The sequence below is a fragment of the Scyliorhinus canicula genome, chromosome 28 (genome assembly GCF_902713615.1).
Source record: "Scyliorhinus canicula chromosome 28, sScyCan1.1, whole genome shotgun sequence".
Taxonomy (NCBI): domain Eukaryota; kingdom Metazoa; phylum Chordata; class Chondrichthyes; order Carcharhiniformes; family Scyliorhinidae; genus Scyliorhinus; species Scyliorhinus canicula.
In genome coordinates this window covers 2334996-2354460 of record NC_052173.1, presented here as the reverse complement: position 1 = coordinate 2354460, position 19465 = coordinate 2334996, and the positions used below count along the sequence as shown (strand labels likewise).

General features: G+C 45.7%; 1 protein-coding gene across 4 annotated transcripts in view; it reads right to left on the bottom strand.

Moving 5' to 3' along the window:
• Positions 1-14562, bottom strand: part of LOC119958200 (signal transducer and activator of transcription 5B-like) — a 233156-nt gene extending 218594 nt beyond the window's left edge. For 2 of the 4 annotated variants that reach the window (XM_038786579.1, XM_038786582.1), the window contains exon 1: positions 14276-14562. The gene's annotated coding sequence lies outside the window, so the exon portion shown is untranslated. Of the gene's footprint in view, positions 1-14226 lie in introns of all 4 variants that reach the window. The other 2 variants (XM_038786578.1, XM_038786577.1) reach the window with 2 other exon arrangements.
• Positions 14563-19465: the final 4903 nt, after the last annotated feature.

Here is a 19465-nt window from a genome sequence, read left to right as displayed (position 1 = left end):
GACTATGGCTTCTCTGCCTTACACATTCCCCCTTACTGCCTTTTGTTTCTGTCCCTGTTTTACTACCTTCCGACTTCCTGCATTGGTTCCCATCCCCCTGCCACATTAGTTTAAACCCCCCCCAACAGCTCTAGCAAACATCTAGGACATCGGTTCCAGTCCTGCCCAGGCGCAGACCGTCTGGTTTGTACTGGTCCCAGCTCCCCCAGAACCGGTCCCAATGCCCCAGGAATTTGAATCCCTCCCTCTTGCACCATCTCTCGAGCCACGCATTCATCTTATCTATCCTGACATTCCTAATCTGCTTTGCTCGTGGCACAGGTAGCAATCCTGAGATTACTACCTTTGGTGCCAATGTGCACCACAACAGCTGGCTGTTCACCCTCTTCTCCACCCCCGCCCCCCCCCCCCCCAGAATGTCCTGCAGTCGCTCCGAGACATCCTTGACCCTTGCACCAGGGAGGCAACATGCCATCCTGGAGTCTCGATTGCATCCACAGAACCGCCTGTCTATTCCCCTTACGATCGAGTCCCCTATCACTATAGCCCTGCCATTCTTCTTCCTGGCCTCCTGCGCAGCAGAGCCAGCCACGGTGCCATGAACCTTGCTGCTGCTGCCTTCTTGCGTGGCTGGGTAGAAGAAGTGACTTCATTTCTGCTGGGCTCATCCATCTGGTAGCAATTGTTGGTCTTGAACTTGCCTTCTGGTCGTAATGCTACACTTGGTTTCAGGCGTAGGCCGCGGCCAAGAGAGACCGAACACGTGGCTGTGTCTGTGTCTCTTTTTATGCCTCTGGGGTTTTGCGCTCTTTGGGGCGGTCCTTAGCTTTGGACCCAATAATTCGACAGGCTTCGATCACTGCCTTCGAATTTGGCCAATAAAGGGGCGGGAGCCATGATGGTTGGGCGTGTCCTGAGCGGTCATTGACCTTGGCTGTTTGGGCTTTCTTAGCCAAGGGAGTGGCGCCAGTTAGTCTTCACCTGTATCGGTTACCTGAGTACAGTTCTTTTGTTCTGGGGAAATGGGCCATTAGAATGCAAACGAGCGGGGGTTTCGATCGAGTTTAGTCATCTGGGTTGCATATACACACACAAGCTCCAAGTGTGTCTGAGTCCTGGGTTGGCCACAATTCCCATGGTCCTTTGCAGGTGGCCATCTGAGGTGGCTACACAATACAGCCAAAATAATTTAGGATATTTTTACTAATATGCAATAATAAAACATAACACATTTGGATGGCATGGCACTCGAACTATTTTAACAGAGGTATTACCCAATTTCGAATGAACAAATCAACACATTACAATAGCATGCAAATTAATGTCCTGCAAACACTGAAGACAAATCTCCAAAGAAACAAGTGAAGAAATTGCAGGTGTGAGATTATAATTTTCTACAACTCTCTGGATTCAGGAACTGTACCTTTGGATTGGAAAACTGCAAATGGATACAATATGCAAAAAATTCAAGACATAACATGAGGATCGCAGGTTTAGCAGGGAAAAGGCAATTTTCCCAAAGCTCTCCACCACTGGATTAATTGATAGAGATTGATTGCTAGCAGTTAATAACTCCATTATTGTTGTATCATGCAACTACCAGGGTGGCAGAAGGCAAGTTGGCAAGTCCTGTGTCACCCCATCATCCAAGGAAGAAATTACAGGTGTCAGTTTATCAGTTACTGGAATCAATCACCAGAGAAAGAACGGCTGAGAACAATTGCACAAGTATGAGCTGATCGAAGAGAGTTACATGATTACATACAGCTCAACCAGTCCTTACTGGTGTTCATGCTCCACCGAGCCTCCTCCCATCTTTCAAAGTGGATTTGTGAAAGATGGGTCAAGTCTGATTAATCTAGTTGAATGTTTTGAGCATGTCACTCACATGGTGGAAAGGAGTGTCTATTGAGGTTGTCAATATGAACTTCAAGAAGGCATTGGATATATTTCATACAGGAGATAATTAGCAAAAATGAAAGCACAGGAGAATGGAGCTAACCTTGTGACATGGGATGGGAGGTAGGAGACAGAGGGGTCAATTATATCATGGGATATTTTGTCAACTCAGTGTTGTGACTAAAAATAGGGTCAGTGACCGTACTGTTCTGTTTGTACTGACAATCAGACTGCTGTCATTTTCACAGGGGCCTACTGCTTGGCAGCTGAAGCAGCAACCTGAAAGGGGCTGGCTCCTTTCCAATGGAAATCAGGATCCTTTGACGCAGCCAAGAGCTCATCTGAGATTTGGGAAGATCTGGCAAATTGAATACTTTGCTCATGGGTTGTGGCATTCAAACCATTGGCCAGGCTCCATAAAAATGCTGTGGACAGGTGCCATCCTGGCCCTGGATCTGCATTGCATTCTCTACCTTCCTCAGAACACCTAACCACAGGCCTCTGCCAGCATTCCAGAGAATGGAGAGCAGCATCAGGATATCCACAGCTTACATGCCAAATTCAAATTAGACCAGGGCCTCAAAATTGCAACGCTTCTATGCTGCTGGAATGGGTTTACAGATGATAACGTTTTTTTTTTCATTTTAGAGTACCCAATTCATTTTTTCCAATTAAGGGGCAATTTAGCATGGCCAATCCACCTACCCTGCATATCTTTGGATTGTGGGTGTGAAACCCACGCAAACACGGGGAGAATGTGCAAACTCCACACGGACACTGACCCAGAGCCGGGATCGGACCTGGGACCTCGGCGCCGTATGTCAGCAGTGTTAACCATTGTGCCACCGTGCTGCCCGAGATGATACCAAGTTGGACGGTACAGTAAATAGTGTAGACGGGAACAGAAAGCTGTAATGGGACATTGACAGATTAAGTGAGTGGACAAAATTGTAGCAGATAGAGTGAGGTCATCCACTTTGGACCAAGGCAAGATCACAATATTTTCTGAATGAGGAAATGAAATGAAATGAAAATCGCTTATTGTCACGAGTAGGCTTCAAATGAAGTTACTGTGAAAAGCCCCTAGTCGCCACATTCCGGCACCTGTTCGGGGAGGCTGTTACGGGAGAAGCTCAGAACTGTGGATGAGCAACAGAATTTGGATGTCCATGGGGAGAAATCACTACGCTAGCGGGCAGAAGTCAAATAAATACTTAAATAGTCTTTATCTCAAGGGATAAGAGGAGGTGATGCTTCAGTAGTATAGAACCTTTGTCAGAACCCATCTGGACTAACTGCATTCAGTTGTGGTAATTGCACTTTAGGAAGCATATAGTGAGCTTGAGAGGGTACAGTGAAGATTCACCAGAATGCTTAAATGGTTAAAATATGACGGTCGCATCAATTCCCTTCTATTCCCTCGAGTCAAAGGGTAAGTGGAGTTTTTAAAATGATAAAAAGGGACTCAATAGGGTAGATGCAGAGAAATGTTTTCCCTCTGGTCAGAAGATTCAGAACAGGAGGGCTTAATCTCAAAATTAGAGTTAGGTTGTTCATGGGTGACGTCAGGAAGCACTTCTTCACATAACGGGTAGTGAAAATCTGAACTCCCTGCCCCCAAAATGCAGTGGACACTGGGGAACATTTGGAATTATGCTGAGGCCGATGGATTTTTGTTAGGTAAGGGTTATGAAACAAAGACTAATAAAGAGTTAAAATACAGATCAGCCATGATCTGATTGAATGTCAGAACAGCTTCGAGGGTTGAGTGTTCCTAAAATAGGAAGCACCACAGCAGCATGTCAAGTCAAATGTTGTGACTCAGAGGCTGTGCCAATTATCAAAACTGGGAGCTCTCAAGTAGCTTGCTTTGCTCAGCTCGAGTCCTCAATGCATTACTCAGGTGTTTAGTTGTTGGTGAGCTAAACACACAGACCTTGGAATTTGGTTGTGCAGCGTGAATCCACCTGCATTGAAATGGGTAGGTCCACGAGCCAAACAACTGTGGACCTCAGACCTCATTTAAAATTAAACGGTGGGCTGAGGATATGCAAGGTCCCTTTAAGAACCACTGATCAGGCAATATGCTGACAGTTGTCTTGAACGCAATCAGTTGTATTAATGAGATAGAAATAATGGGAATCTGATATCGCTATTCATTCCATTCACTAAATGCACAGATTAATCAGGAAAAAACAATGGCACAAATTGATCATGAAGAATATATATTATGAATCCTAAGGCAGAAAGACAAATCGATTCAAGAGATTGGATTGCCAAAACATGTGCTATTTGTTGTCTTTAGTATCGAGGGTGTGAAATATCCAGGGACTGAGATCACATCATAAGAATGGCCAAGCAATTTCTCTAATCAAATCAGATGACTACTGAGCAATTAAAACCATAAAAAAGCACTGTGGGTTCATTACTGAAGGGATAGAATTGAAAAGCAGAGAAGTTATATGATAAATAAACGTGATTAGATCATACTTGGAGAACTTGGCACACTATTGATCTCCATATTATAAAAAAAAGGTACAAAATAAAGGATGATACCTGAAATGAGACGTTATAACCATTAGGTTACTTTAGTCCAAGAAAGACCAAGTGATGGCCCAATAAAGGTTGTTAAGATAGGATAGGCATAGGAAAGAGGTTTCCAATTGTGAAAAGACCAAAACTTCGGGACCATAACTACAAGATAGTCACTAATAATTCCAATAGAGAATTCAAGAGAAGCAGGGTAGCATGGTGGTTAGCATAAATGCTTCACAGCTCCAGGGTCCCAGGTTCGATTCCCGGCTGGGTCACTGTCTGTGCGGAGTCTGCACGTCCTCCCCATGTGTGCGTGGGTTTCCTCCGGGTGCTCCAGTTTCCTCCCACAGTCCAAAGATGTGCGGGTTAGGTGGATTGGCCATGCTAAATTGCCCGTAGTGTCCTAATAAAAAGTAAGGTTAAGGGGGGGGTTGTTGGGTTACAGGTATAGGGTGGATACGTGGTTTGAGTAGGGTGATCATGGCTCGGCACAACATTGAGGGCCGAAGGGCCTGTACTGTTCTATGTTTACCCCTAGAGCGAGAATGTGGAACTTGATACCACAAGTAGTTACATTTTTTTTTTTTAAATTTAGATTACCCAATTATTTTTTCCAATTAAGGGGCAATTTAGCGTGGCCAATCCACCTACTCTACACATTTTTGGGTTGTGGGGGCGAAACCCACGCAGACACGGGGAGAATGTGCAAACTCCACACGGACAGTGACCCAGAGCCGGGATCGAACCTGGGACCTCAGCGCCGTGAGGCGGTTGTGCTAACCACTAGGCCACCGTGCTGCCCTACAAGTAGTTACATTTAAGGGGAAGTGTGATAAACACAATGGAGAAAGGAATAGAAGGATATGGTAACAGATGAAATAGAGGTGAGGAGGCTCGAGTGGAGGATGAACATTGGCACAGACCGGTTATCTGCTTCTGTAGGGCGGCATGTGGCGCAGTTGATAGCACTGGGACTGAGGCGCTGAGGACTCTGGTTAGATCCCGGCTCTGGGTCACTCTCCGTGTGGAGTTTGCACATTCTCCCCGTGTCTGCGTGGGTTTCACCCCCACAACCCAAAGATGTGCAGGGTGGGTGGATTGGCCATGCTAAATTGCCCCTTAATTGGAAAAAAAATTAATTCGGTACTCTAAATTTATTTTTTTAAATGTCTGCTTCTGTGCTAGACTCAAATGTAAGCAAGAAAGTGAACTGTTATCGTGTGACTACAGGACTTATTTCATCAACTGATAAGAGAATAGTTCAGATACAAGGCTGCACATTTTGTGTCACTGCAAAATGGTTTGCACATTGCAACAGAAGCAAAGAAAGTTGTGTAACTGCAGTTAAAACTGGCACGAGTTATTCTATATTAGGTTTGGGACCATCTCACAGGGGTAGGCCTGCACTGCATGGTTTTGACAGCTGGAGCAGAATAATCAAAGCCAAACCAACTTTTTTAATTTTTAAAAATGGACTACAGGACTGTATTTCATCTCCGTGGCAGATATATTGAGAAAGAGAATAAGAGTAGGCCGGAAAACCCCTGAAGCCTGCTCCACCATTTAATAACAGCTGAACTTCTACCTCAATGCCACTACCCCGCCCAATCCTCATATCCCTTTATTCTCTTAGTATGTACAAACCGGTCGATCTCACACTCTTGAATATAGAACATAGAACAGTACAGCACAGTACAGGCCCTTCAGCCCACGATGTTGTGCCGATCATTTATCCTAATCTAAGATCAACCTAACCTACACCCCTTCAATTTACTACTGTCCATGTGCCTGTCCAAGAGTCACTTAAATGTCCCTAATGACTCTGACTCCACCACCTCTGCTGGCAGTGCATTCCACACACCCACCACTCTCTGTGTAAAGAACCGACCTCTGACATCTCCCCTATACCTTCCTCCAATCACCTTAAAATTATGTCCCCTCGTGACAGCCATTTATTTCCACCCTGGGGAAAAATCTCTGGCTATCCACTCTATCCATGCCTCTCATCACCTTGTACACCTCTATCAAGTCACCTCTCTGCCTTCTTCGCTCCAGTGAGAAAAGCTCCCTCAATCTTTCTTCATAAGACATGCCCTCCAGTCCAGGTGGCATCCTGGTAAATCTCCTCTGTACCATCTCCAAAGCATCCACATCCTTCCTATAATGAGGCAACCAGAACTGGACACAATATTCCAAGTGTGGTCTAACCAGGGTTTTATAAAGCTGCAGCAAAACTCTGCAGCTCTTAAACTCAATCCCACTGTTAATGAAAGCCAAGACACTATACGCCTTCTTAACAACCCTATCAACCTGGGTGGCAACTTTGAGGGATCTATGTACGTGGAACCCAAGATCCCTCTGTTCCTCCACACTTCCAAGAATCCTGCCTTTATCCCTGTATTCAGCATTCAAATTCGACCTTTCAAAATGAATCACTTCACATTTAGCAAAGTTGAACTCCATCTGTCACTTCTCAGCCCAGCTCTACATCCTGTCAATGTCCTGTTGTAGCCTGCAACAGCCCTCAACACCATCTACAACTTCCCCAACCTACGTGTCATCGGCAAACTTACTAACCCACCCTTCCACTTCCTCATCCAAGTCATTTATAAAAACCACGAAGAGCAGAGGTCCCAGAACAGATCCTTGCGGGACACCGCTGGTCACCGACCTCCAGGCGGAATACTTTCCATCCACTATCACTCGCTGTCTTCTTTCGGCTAGCCAATTCTGTATCCAGACAGCCACATTTCCCTGTATCCCATGCTCCCTAACTTTCTGAATGAGCCTACCATGAGGAACCTTATCAAATGCCTTACTGAATTCCATATACACCACATCCACTGCCCGACCTTCATCAATGTGTCTCGTCACATCCTCAAAGAATTCAATGAGGCTTGTGAGGCATGACCTGCCCCTCACAAAGCCAGGCTGACTATCTTTAAACAAACTGTTTTTCTAAATAATCATAAATCCTATCTCTCAGAATCCGTTCCAATATTTTGCTCACCACAGACGTAAGACTGATGGGTCTGTAATTCCCAGGGATTTTCCCTATTCCCTGTCTTGAACAGGGGAACAACATTCGCCTCCCTCCAATCCGGTACTACTCCAGTGGAGAGTGAGGACGCAAAGATCATCGACAACAGCGCAGCAATCTCCTCCCTCGCTTCCCGTAGTAACCTTGGGTATATCCCGTCAGGCCCAGGGGACTTGTCTATCCTGATGCTTTTCAAAATTTCCAGCACATCCTTCTTAAACCTGTTCGAGTCTATTAACCTGGTTCACGCTGTTCTCATGAGCAACAAGGCCCTTCTCTCCAGTGAATACTGAAGCAAAATATTCATTTAGGGCCTCCCCCATCTCTTCAGACTCCAGGCACAAGTTCCCTCCACTATCCCTGATCGGCCCCACTCTCACTCTGATCATCCTCTTATTTCTCACACAAGTGGAGAACGCCTTGGGGTTTTCCCTAATCCTTCCCGCCAGGGCTTTTTTATGCCCCCTTCCTCAGTACATTTTTGAGTTCCTTCCTGGCTACCTTGTAACCCTCTAGAGGAGGGTCAGATCCTCGCTTCCTTCTTCCTCTTGACTAGAAACTCCACTTCTCTTGTCATCCAAGGCTCCTTAACCCTACCATTCCTTCCTCGTCTCAGTGGGACAAAACTATTCAGCACTCGCAGCAAGTGCTCCTTAAACAATCCCCACATTACTGTTGTGCGTTTCCCCAAGAACAATTGTTCCCACTTTATGCTCCTCAGCTCCTGTCTAACAGCAGCATAATTTCCCCTCCCCCAATGAAATACCTTCCCATACTGTGTGTTCCTATCCCTCTCCATGACTATGGTAAAGGTCAAGGAGTTGTGGTCACTGTCACCGAAATGCTTTCCCACCGAGACATTAGACACCTGGCCTGGTTCGTTGCCGAGCACCAAGTCCAATATGGCCACCCCCCTAGTCGGCCGATCTACATATTGAGTCAGGAATCCTTCCTGTACACACCTGACAAAATCTGCTCCATCCAAACCATTTGCAGTAAGGAGGTTCCAGTCAATATTAGGGAAGTTGAAGTTACCCATGACAACAACTCTGTTGCTTCTGCACTTTTCCAAGATCTGCCGCCCAATCTGTTCCTCTATCTCTCTGCTGCTATTTGGGGGTCTATAGAAAACTCCCAATAAAGTGACTGCTCCATTCTTGTTTCTGACTTCCACCCATACTGACCCAGTAGACAAACCCTCCTCAACTACCTCCTTTTCTGCAGCTGTGATGTATTCCCGAATTCACAGTGCCACTCCCTCTCCTCTTTTACCTCCCTCCCTATTCTTCTTAAAACATCTAAACCCCGGAACATCTAACAACCATTCCTGCCCCTGTGAGATCCATGTCTCTGTAATGGCCACGACATCGTAGTTCCAAGTACTGATCCATGCTCTAAATTCATCTCCCTTATTCCTGACACTCCTTGCATTGAAACAGACACTTTAACCCATTCCACAGAGTGCAACTTTGCCCTATCAACTGTCTATCCTTCCTCACAGACCCGCTGCATACTATTTCTGCCTGTTCAACAGCTACCATATCCTCTGATCCATAGCTCTGGTTCCCATCCCCCTTCCAAACTAGTTTAAACCCTCCCAAAAAACTCTAGCAAACCTCAACAACTGAGCATCCACAACCCTCGGGAGCAAAGAATTGCAAAGAGTCACAGATGCTCTTGAGTGAGTGAAAATGTCTTTCCTTAACCAGACACTGTACCACTACCTGCTCCACCACTCCAGTTCTAGACTCTCCAACCGGGGAAAAAACAGCTTCTCAGCATTTTCCCTGTCAAGCCCATGTTCGATGATATCACCTATCATTCTTAAAAGCTCCAAGGAATATCGGCTCATTCTACTAAAAATTCTCCTCCATAGGTCAATCCTCTAGTCCCGAGAATCAGTCTGGGTGAACCGTGATTGTACCCATCTAAATTAAGTGTGTCCTTTCTTGATCTCACCAAGAACAACATAATTGCAGCCAGGATTCCTCTGCAATGAAAGCAGGCATTTCAATTTCTTTCCTAACTGCCTGTTGCACCTCCATGTTAGCTTTCTGTGGTTTGTGTAAAAGGACACCCAAATCCCTCTGCATATCAACATTTGATAGTCATTCACTGTTTCAAACAATATTCTTATTCTGCTTTCCTATCCAAGTGGATAATTTCACATTTCCCCACAGTATTGAATATAAAAATTTGCAAGTCATGTTGCAGCTGTATAGAACCTTAGTTTGGCCACACTTGGAGTATAGTGTTCAATTCTGGTCGCCACACTACCAGAAGGATGTGGAGGCTTTGGAGAGGGTGCAGAAGAGATTTACCAGGATGTTGCCTGGTATGGAGGGCATTAGCTGGGAGGAGCGGTTGAATAAACCCGGTCTGTTCTCACTGGAACGACGGAGGTGGAGGGGCGACTTGATAGAGGTCTACAAAATGATGAGGGGCATCGACAGAGTGGATAGTCAGAGGCTTTTTCCCAGGGTAGAGGGGTCAATTACTAGGAGGCACAGGTTTAAGGTGCGAGGGGCAAGGTTTAGAGTAGATGTACGAGGCAAGTTTTTTTACACAGAGGGTAGTGGGTGCCTGGAACTCGCTGCCGGAGGAGGTGGTGGAAGCAGGGACGATAGTGACATTTAAGGGGCATCTTGACAAATACATGAATAGGATGGGAATAGAGGGATACGGACCCCGGAAGTGTAGAAGATTTTAGTTTAGACGGGCAACATGGTTGGCACAGGTTTGGAGGGCCAAAGGCTTGTTCCTGTGCTGTACTTTTCTTTGTATACTCCATCCATCCATCCATCCAGTCTATATTCCTCTGCAACCTCCTTGCATCATCCAGTTTACTTTCCAGCAACCCTGTGACGCCCCACCAGTTACATCCTGTCAACCCGAAAGTGCTTCATCAATTTTTACTTGATTTTCTGTCTATTAATCAACCCTCAAGCCAAACTAATACAAATAATATTTAGATTGTATTATGCCGGGTTTTGAAATCCTGTGGATTACCACTTTAATTTTGATATAGCAGTACTTTGAATCACATACAAATTAAACAAACACATTTAAAGGTCTGTTCTATTTTTATTCCGCTCATAAATAATGCGCTTGTAGGAACATAGGACTTTGCAGGGCCCATTTTCCCCTTTGAGCTGCTCTGACATTCAATAAGATCATAGCTGATCTGGTTGTTGTCTCAACTTTAAACTGGGTCCCCTAGTTCTCCTGGAGAAGGTAATTAACATCGAGTCTGGATGACTCTTTGAAAAGCTAATCCAGACTCTAAATGTCAGCTCCCTTCTGTCTCCACAGATGCTGTCAGACGTGCTGAGATTGTCCAGTACTGTCCGTTTTCGTTTCAGACTCCAGCATCTGCAGTAATTGCTTTTATCCCCCAATTCTCCTTTTCAACAATCTGTCAGTCAGGAATTTTAGAGCTGTAAATTCATTCCAGCAAAACTAAATTGTGGTCTACTTTCATTACCATTTTGTGCAGCATGAGTATTGCGATACAGGTGACTGGATAAAATAATGTTTTAGTACTTCAGCCAGGATGGTATTTGAGATACCAATCAGCTCCAGGCTAGGAAAGGGAATATCAACAACAGCTCCTGCTCTTGACTCTTGTTGGAAAGTGCACATATGTAACAGTGGGCAAGAGTAGACGAGAGCTCACTCATGATGCCTGTATAGTCGACCAACCAACAGTTCACCGTCTAGGTTAGTATTGTTACTGATTGATGGGAGCTCAATGTTAAGCAAGTATGCTTGTGGGATACGTTTACTTGTATTACACAAGTATACACAAGGCATTTCTGACCAAAATTAGCGCTGGGCACTAGCAATCATAGTCACCCCTGTAACCAGTCAGCAATTTCTATTGAATAGCACTGATCTTCTGGATACTTGGGCAACGTGTTAAAGAACAAATGACCAGAATACATGGTTGTGTCTTTCAGTATTGTGCACCACAAATAGGGAGGAGAAACATTAAAGGAGTCAACGTTTATGGATTGGGGGCAGGCGGGGGGAGAGAGAGAGAGAAAGAACTTGGGCCACAATCAGCCATGATCTTGCGGAATGGGAGAAATAGGCCCATGGGTCCAACTGGCCTACTCCTGCTCCTATTTGAAGGACACCCATTCCACCACCTTCAACATCCATTCCCTCCACCACGGACACGGGCAGCACGGTAGCACAGTGGTTAGCACAGCTCCAGAGTACCAGGTTCGATTCCCGGTTTGGGTCACTGTTTGTGCGGAGTCTGCACGTTCTCCCTGTGTGTGCATGGGTTTCCTCCGGGTGTTCCGGTTTCCTCCCACAGTCCAAAGATGTGCAGGTTAGGTGGATTGGTCATGCTAAATAGCCCTTCGTTTCCAAAAGGGTTGGGTTGGGTGGGGTCACTGGGATAGTGTGGAGGTTTGGGCTTGGGTAGGGTGCTCTTTCCAAGGGCTGGTGCAGACTCGATGGACCGAATGGCCTCCTTCTGCACTGTAAATTCTATGATAGCACAGTGGGGCAGCACGGTGGCATGGTGGTTAGCATAAATGCTTCACAGCTCCAGGGTCCCAGGTTAGATTCCCGGCTGGGTCACTGTCTGTGTGGAGTCTGCACGTCCTCCCTGTGTGTGCATGGGTTTCCTCCGGGTGCTCCGGTTTCTTCCCACAGTCCAAAGATGTGCGGGTTAGGTGGATTGGCCATGCTAAATTGCCCGTAGTGTCCTAAAAAGTAAGGTTAAGGGGGGGTTGTTGGGTTACGGGTATAGGGTGGATACGTGGGTTTGAGTAGGGTGATCATTGCTCGGCACAACATCGAGGGCCGAAGGGCCTGTTCTGTGCTGTACTGTTCTATGTTCTATGATATCTATGACACAGTGGCAGCAGTGTGTACCATCTACAAGACGCACTAAAGCAACTTATCAAGGCTCCTTCGACAGCGCCTTCCAAACCCGCAACCTCTACCACTGAGAAGGACTGAGAGCAGCAGATATGTGGGGAACACCACCATCTGCAAGTTCCCCTCCAGGCCACACACACCATCCTGCCCTGGAAATATATCGGCCGTTCCTTCACTGTCGCTAGGCCAAAAATCACCATCAGTTGTTACAGCGCACGAGGTAGCCATTTGGACCATTTTGTCTGCACCAACTCTCCAAAAGAACAACTCGCTGAATGTCAATCTCCTACCTTCTCCCTGTAACCTTGCACATCTTTCCTTTTCAGGTAACTAATCTTATTTCCTTTGGAATGCTTCAGTTACACCTACCTGGGAGGCAGCCAGCACATTCCAAACCTTAACCACCTGCTGCTTGAAAAGGTTTTTCCTCTGTTCACTTTTGCTTCTTTTACTAATTACTTGAAAAACTGTGCCCTTTCATTCTTGATCCTTTCACAAGTGGGGAGTTCCTCTCTGCAAGATACACTGCTGCCACTGTGTCGGAGGGAATGGGTGTTGTTCAAAAGTCTGAGAACACACACGAAACAGATTCAAAAAGAGCTTCTTTCACAATGTCACCAGACTCCTGAACGACCCTCTTATGGACTGATCTCTTCACACATCTTCTCTAGAGTAGTACTGCACTCCGTATGCTTGACCTGATGTCTATGTACTTACATTGTGTATTTATCGTATGTCCTATGTTTTTCCATGTATGCAACAATCTGCCTGGACTGTACACAGAACAATACTTTGCACTGTACCTCAATAAAGGACAATAAATCAAATATAAATCTACATCTCTGTTCAGGCCCCTCAATTTTGAATACCTGCATCAAATCTCTTCTCAGGCTAGTTTTCCTCCAAGGAAAACAATCCCAAATTCTCCAAACTCCTGGTACTCCCTTCCAAACAGCACTGTGGGTGTACCTATACCACAGGAACTGCCGCAGTTGAAGGCAGCAGCTCACTGCCACCTTAGGATGGGCAATCATGCAGTGACGCCAACACACTGTGATGGGATAAAAAAAACATTATGCTCGTGTAATAAAATCGAATGAAACAGGAGCATTTGCAGTTCCTTCCTCCTACAAGCATCATCATAAGCAGTCTGTAATCTCGCATTCCATATCGGTTTGAATTGTAGTAGCTTGTCTCCTTAATAATCCACTCAAAAGTGTTCGGATGAAAGATCATCGACCCGAAACATTAGCTGTTCCTCTCACCACAAATTGCTGTCTGGTCAAGAGTTACTTTCTGCTGTTATTTCATGTTTGCCAAATGATAGGTGCCCATCATGACTGGCATCTAGTACAACCAACAGGAATGGCAGAGCAGCTAAATGGGCTGCTACATTGCCTCTTCACCCAATGATCAACCAGCAACATTTGTCTCTGGTGCCATTAGCCTCAACAGTAAAGAAATACATATTTTTTACGAGACTAAAATTATTGACTCCAAATAACATGGCAAATACAAATCCGCCCCCAAAGTTATGCAACTATTTCGGAAAACACGTCCATTTGGTTCTTTCTCAGGTACATTTTCCAGAATTGCGTTAAGCTTGTTGGAAAACAACTTTAAAAAAAAATAAAATGTTTTCTCAGTGCAAAAAGTGGCAGGCGGTGGCGACGAGCGAATTTACACCCCCCCCCCCCCCCCCCAAACAATAACGCGTCAAAGCGTTATCAAGATTTTAAAACTCGAAATATAAAAAGGTTCTTTAACTTTCCTCATTGTTCCCCCCCCCCCCCTCGACTAACTATTCGATTCAGGGGTAAGGGCGAATTGAGAAGATTTGAAACAAACTTAATCACTTCAGTCAAAATGAAAGTCCAATTGCTTCCAGGTTTGGCGCCGCTTTACCTCACACGAAAAGCACAGGCGACTTCGTTCCCATTTAATTCTTGCGGGTTTTGCACTTTTGCAAATGCGGCTTCTTCGGCGGAGACTCCTTTTAATTGTGCAGAAGGTGGGGTTTTTTTCCCCCTTGCCTGGGTTTGTGATTTGGAGACGAGCTGCAAGTTGCGTCCGCTCGCGGCGAGCTTTCCGCTTGTGTGGCGCCAGTTCCTCCCCGTGTTCAATCTGCCGATTGGCTCAGCTTCCAGCAGCAAGAAGACGCCACAGCTGGCAACAGGGCCAACTGCCTTCACCCACAAGGACAAAGGATTTGACCACACTCTTGTGAGCAGTCAAATGTTTATTTTATATTTTTTTTGTATGGACATTGTGCATAGTCAAAGCTTCCCCCCCTCCCCAAGGTGGCAGAGTCAGGGGGCATCGGTTTACGGTGCGAGGGGCAAAGTTTAGAAATGTGCAAGGGAGAGGGGCAGCACAGTGGCACAGTGTTATAACCTGCCTGCTTACCACTGGCTGGGGCCTAATGACAATTCTTTGGGAGTATGAGCTTCCCCAATGAGGGGGACGGAGAAATCATTAGCAGACTCCCTGCATAAATAGAGCTGGCCAGTTTGGAACCAGCAGAGAGAGAGAGGAGTGAGCAGCAAGGGACGTTGCTGTTGCTGTGTCATTGTAAATAAATGTCACTTCTTTGTATCCTGAAAGCTTGTGCTGGATTCTTTGTGGCCCTCACAAAACTGGCGACGAGGATGGGATGTTATAACCTGCCTGCTTACCACTGGCTGGGGACTAATGGCAATCCCACAATCCTGTGGGAGTATGAGCTTCCTCAATGAGAGGGGTGGAGAAATCATCAGCAGACTTCCTGCATAAATAGAGCTGGCCGGGCTGGAACCAGCAGAGGGAGAGGAGTGAGCAGCAAGGGAAGTGGCTGCTTTGGTTGGGGGAATGTCTTTGTAGCCTGAAAACTTGTGCTGGATTCTTTGTGGCCCTCACAAATGTTAGCCATGTTGCCTCGCTAAATTGGCTGCGCTAAATTGCCCCTTAATTGGAAAAAACGAATTGGGTACTCTAAATTTATTTCTTTTTCAAATACTTACACAAAAGGCCTAAAATGCACATTCTGTTGCAATGTTTTGTGACAATTATTGCTCTGAAAGATTTTTTTAACACCATGAATGAGCAATGCCTTGCTCTGTTCTCAGAGATACGACTCTACAATTCATTTTATAGTATTGAATGGACATGGGTGATCAAGTGTTGAGAGAGTTTTGGGACACTGTTTATAGTCATGGTATTTAATGGTGATATTCAAGCCATGAAAATTGTTTTTGTTACATCTGGTATATTCTGCCTATTAATGAAGATTAGACTCCAATCTTCCTCAAGCAAGTAATTTCACACACAATTAGGAACACTTCCCCTTAGCACTACAGGTTAATGTTGGTATTGGTGTTTTAAGGCACTGTAGCATTGTGGATAGCATAATGGCTTCACAGCTCCAGGGTCCAGGTTCGATTCTGGCTTGGGTCACTGTCTGTGCGGAGTTTGCACATCCTCCCCGTGTGTGCGTGGGTTTCTTCCGGGTGCTCCGGTTTCCTCCCACAGTCCAAAGATGTGCAGGTTAGGTGGATTGGCCATGATAAGTTGCCCTTAGTGGGGTTACTGGGTTATTGGGATAGGGTGGAGGTGTTGACCTTGGGTAGGGTGCTGTTTCCAAGAGCCGGTACAGACTCGATGGGCCGAATGGCCTCTTTCTGCACTGTAAATTCTATGATAACAAGAAGTCACGTCAGGCCCTGCAATTCCAATGTAAAACATCCCAATGCATTTCACAGAGGTATACTCACAAAATGATTGACACTCAGCCAAAGATCTAATTGTTAGGTTGGCCAATGTGGTGAGCTTGAAGGAGTATCTTAAAGGAGGAAAGGAAGAGGATTTAGGGATGGAATTTGAGCATGGCGACTTGATGAATAAAAGCATAACCCTCACTAGTGCAGCAATGAGATGGTGGATACACAATAAGCTAAATTCGAGAACTGGGGTGGTTAAAGGGCTTTGAAGAGGATTGAGACAGGGAGGGGTGAGGACATTGTGAAAATGGGTTCTTGTGAATACAGTTCCAGACACTGGCCTCAGGGTTGAATAGGTTCAATGCAGGACAGCAGCTGGGAAAGGTACAAAGTAGCTTTTATTTCTCCATCATAAAGGCAAGTTGGAGATGGGGCGGTAGATTGCAAGGACAGAGGGATCGAGGATGGAGTTTCTGGAGGAGGGTGTGATATGGCTGTTTTTGAGATGAAGGATTCAAGCCTACAGGGAGAGAACAATGTAAAAAATCAATGAAAAAAGTAAGTAATGTAAGTCATTTTATTTCTGATTTTGTTCTCCACATCACCTACTGGGCAGCACGTTGGCAGAGCGGTTAGCACTGTTGCTTCACAGCTCCAGGGTCCCAGGTTTGATTCCCGGCTGGGTCACTGTCTGTGTGGAGTCTGCACGTCCTCCCCGTGTCTGCGTGGGTTTCCTCCGGGTGCTCCGGTTTCCTCCCACACGTCCCCAAAGACGTGCAGGTTTGCTGGATTGGTGTCCAGGGATGTGCAGGTTATGTGGGGTTACAGTGATAGGGTGTGGAATTGGGCTGACGTAGGAAGCTCTTTCAGAGAGTCGGTGCAGACTCGATGGGCCGAATGGCCTCCTTCTGCACTGTAGGGATTCTAAGATTCCAGAAACAATGAAGTAGCTATTCAACCATGAAGGCCATCACAATATTTCTTCAAATGGACATATATAACCTCCGGCTGGGATACCTGGAGATTGATCCTGTGCTGGATGAAGGTACAACAAAGTCTGCTTTTTTATTTTTTGGTATTAGTTGAAGATTGTGGGAGTTTGCTCTCTAGCCCCCTCTTGTGGCCGAAAGAGGGCACCGGCAAGCAAGACGCTGGTTTGAAGTGTGTCTACTTCAACGCCAGGAGCATCCGGAATAAGGTGGGTGAGCTTGCAGCATGGGTTGGTACCTGGGATCTCGATGTCGTGGCGATTTCGGAGACATGGGTAGAGCAGGGACAGGAATGGTTGTTGCCGGTTCCAGGATTTAGATGTTTCTGTAAGAACAGAGAAGATGGTAAAAGAGGGGGGTGGGGGGTGGCATTGTTAATCAAGGGAAGTATTACGGCGGTAGAAAGGACGTTTGAGGACTCGTCTACTGAGGTAGTATGGGCCGGTTAGGAACAGGAGAGGAGAGGTCACCCTGTTGGGAGTTGTCTATAGACCTTTGAATAGTTCCAGAGATGTAGAGGAAAGGATTGCAAAGATGATTCTCGACAGGAGCGAGAGTAACAGGGTAGTTGTTATGGGGAACTTTAACTTTCCAAATATTGACTGGAAATACTATAGTTTGAGTACTATAGATGGGTCAGTTTTTGTGCAGTGTGTGCAGGAGGGTTTTCTGACACAGTATGTAGACAGGCCAACAAGGGGCAAGGCCACATTGGATTTGGTACTGGGTAATGAACCCGGCCGGGTGTTAGATTTAGATGTAGGTGAGCACTTTGGTGATAGTGATCACAACTCGGTTATGTTAACTTTAGCGATGGGCAGGGATAGGTATATACCGCAAGGCAAGAATTATAGCTGGGGGAAAAGCAATTATGATGCTATTCGGCAAGATTTAGGATGTATAGGATGGGGAAGGAAACTGCAGGGGTGGGTACAATCGAAATGTGGAGCTTTTTCAAGGAACAGCTACTGCGTGTCCTAGATAAGTATGTACCTGTCAGGCAGGGAGGAAGTTGTCGAGCAAGGGAACCGTGGTTTACTAAGGAAGTTGAAGCACTTGTCAAGAGGAAGAAGAAGGCTTATGTTAGGATGAGACATGAAGGCTGTTAGGGCACTTGAGAGTTACAAGTTAGCCAGGAAGGACCTAAAGGGAGAGTTAAGAAGAGCGAGGAGAGGACACGAAAAGTCATTGGCGGATAGAATCAAGGAAAACCCTAAGGCTTTCTATAGGTATATCAGGAACAAAAGAATGACTAGAGTAAGATTAGGGCCAATCAATGATAGTAGTGGAAAGTTGTGTGTGGAATCAGAGGAGATAGGGGAAGCGTTAAATGGATATTTCTCGTCAGTGTTTACACTGGAGAAAGACAATGTTGTCGAGGAGAATACTCAGGTACAGTCGACCAGGCTAGATGGGATTGAGGTTCACAAGGAGGAGGTGTTAGCAATTTTGGAAAGTGTAAAAATAGATAAGTCCCCTGGGCCAGATGGGATTTATCCTAGGATTCTCTGGGAAGCCAGGGAGGAGATTGCAGAGCCTTTGTCCTTGATCTTTATGTCGTCTTTGTCGACAGGAATAGTGCCGGAAGACTGGAGAATAGCAAATGTTGTCCCCTTGTTCAAGAAGGGGATTAGAGACAACTCTGGTAATTATAGACCTGTGAGCCTTACTTCGGTTGTGGGTAAAATGTTGGAAAAGGTTATAAGAGATAGGGTTTATAATCATCTTGAAAAGAACAAGTTGATTAGCGATAGTCAACACTGTTTTGTGAAGGGTAGGTCATGCCTCACAAACCTTATTGAGTTTTTTGAGATGGTGGCCAAACAGGTGGATCAGGGTAAAGCTGTTGATGTGGTGTATATGGATTTCAGTAAGGCGTTTGATAAGGTTCCACACGGTAGGCTATTGCAGAAAATAAGGAAGTATGGGATTGAAGGTGATTTAGCGGTTTGGATCAGTAATTGGCTAGCTGAAAGAAGACAGAGGGTGGTGGTTGATGGTAAATGTTCATCCTGGAGATCAGTTACTAGTGGTGTACCGCAAGGATCTGTTTTGGGGCCACTGCTGTTTGTAATTTTTATAAATGACCTGGAAGAGGGTGTAGAAGGATGGGTTAGTAAATTTGCAGATGACACGAAGGTCGGTGGAGTTGTGGATAGTGCTGAAGGATGTTATAGGTTACAGAGGGACATAGATAAGCTGCAGAGCTGGGCTGAGAGGTGGCAGATGGAGTTTAATGCGGAAAAGTGTGAGGTGGTTCACTTTGGAAGGAGGAACAGGAATGCAGAGTACTGGGCTAATGGCAAGATTCTTGGTAGTGTAGATGAACAGAGAGATCTCGGCATCCAGGTACATAAATCCCTGAAAGTTGCCACCCAGGTTAATAGGGCTGTTAAGAAGGCATATGGTGT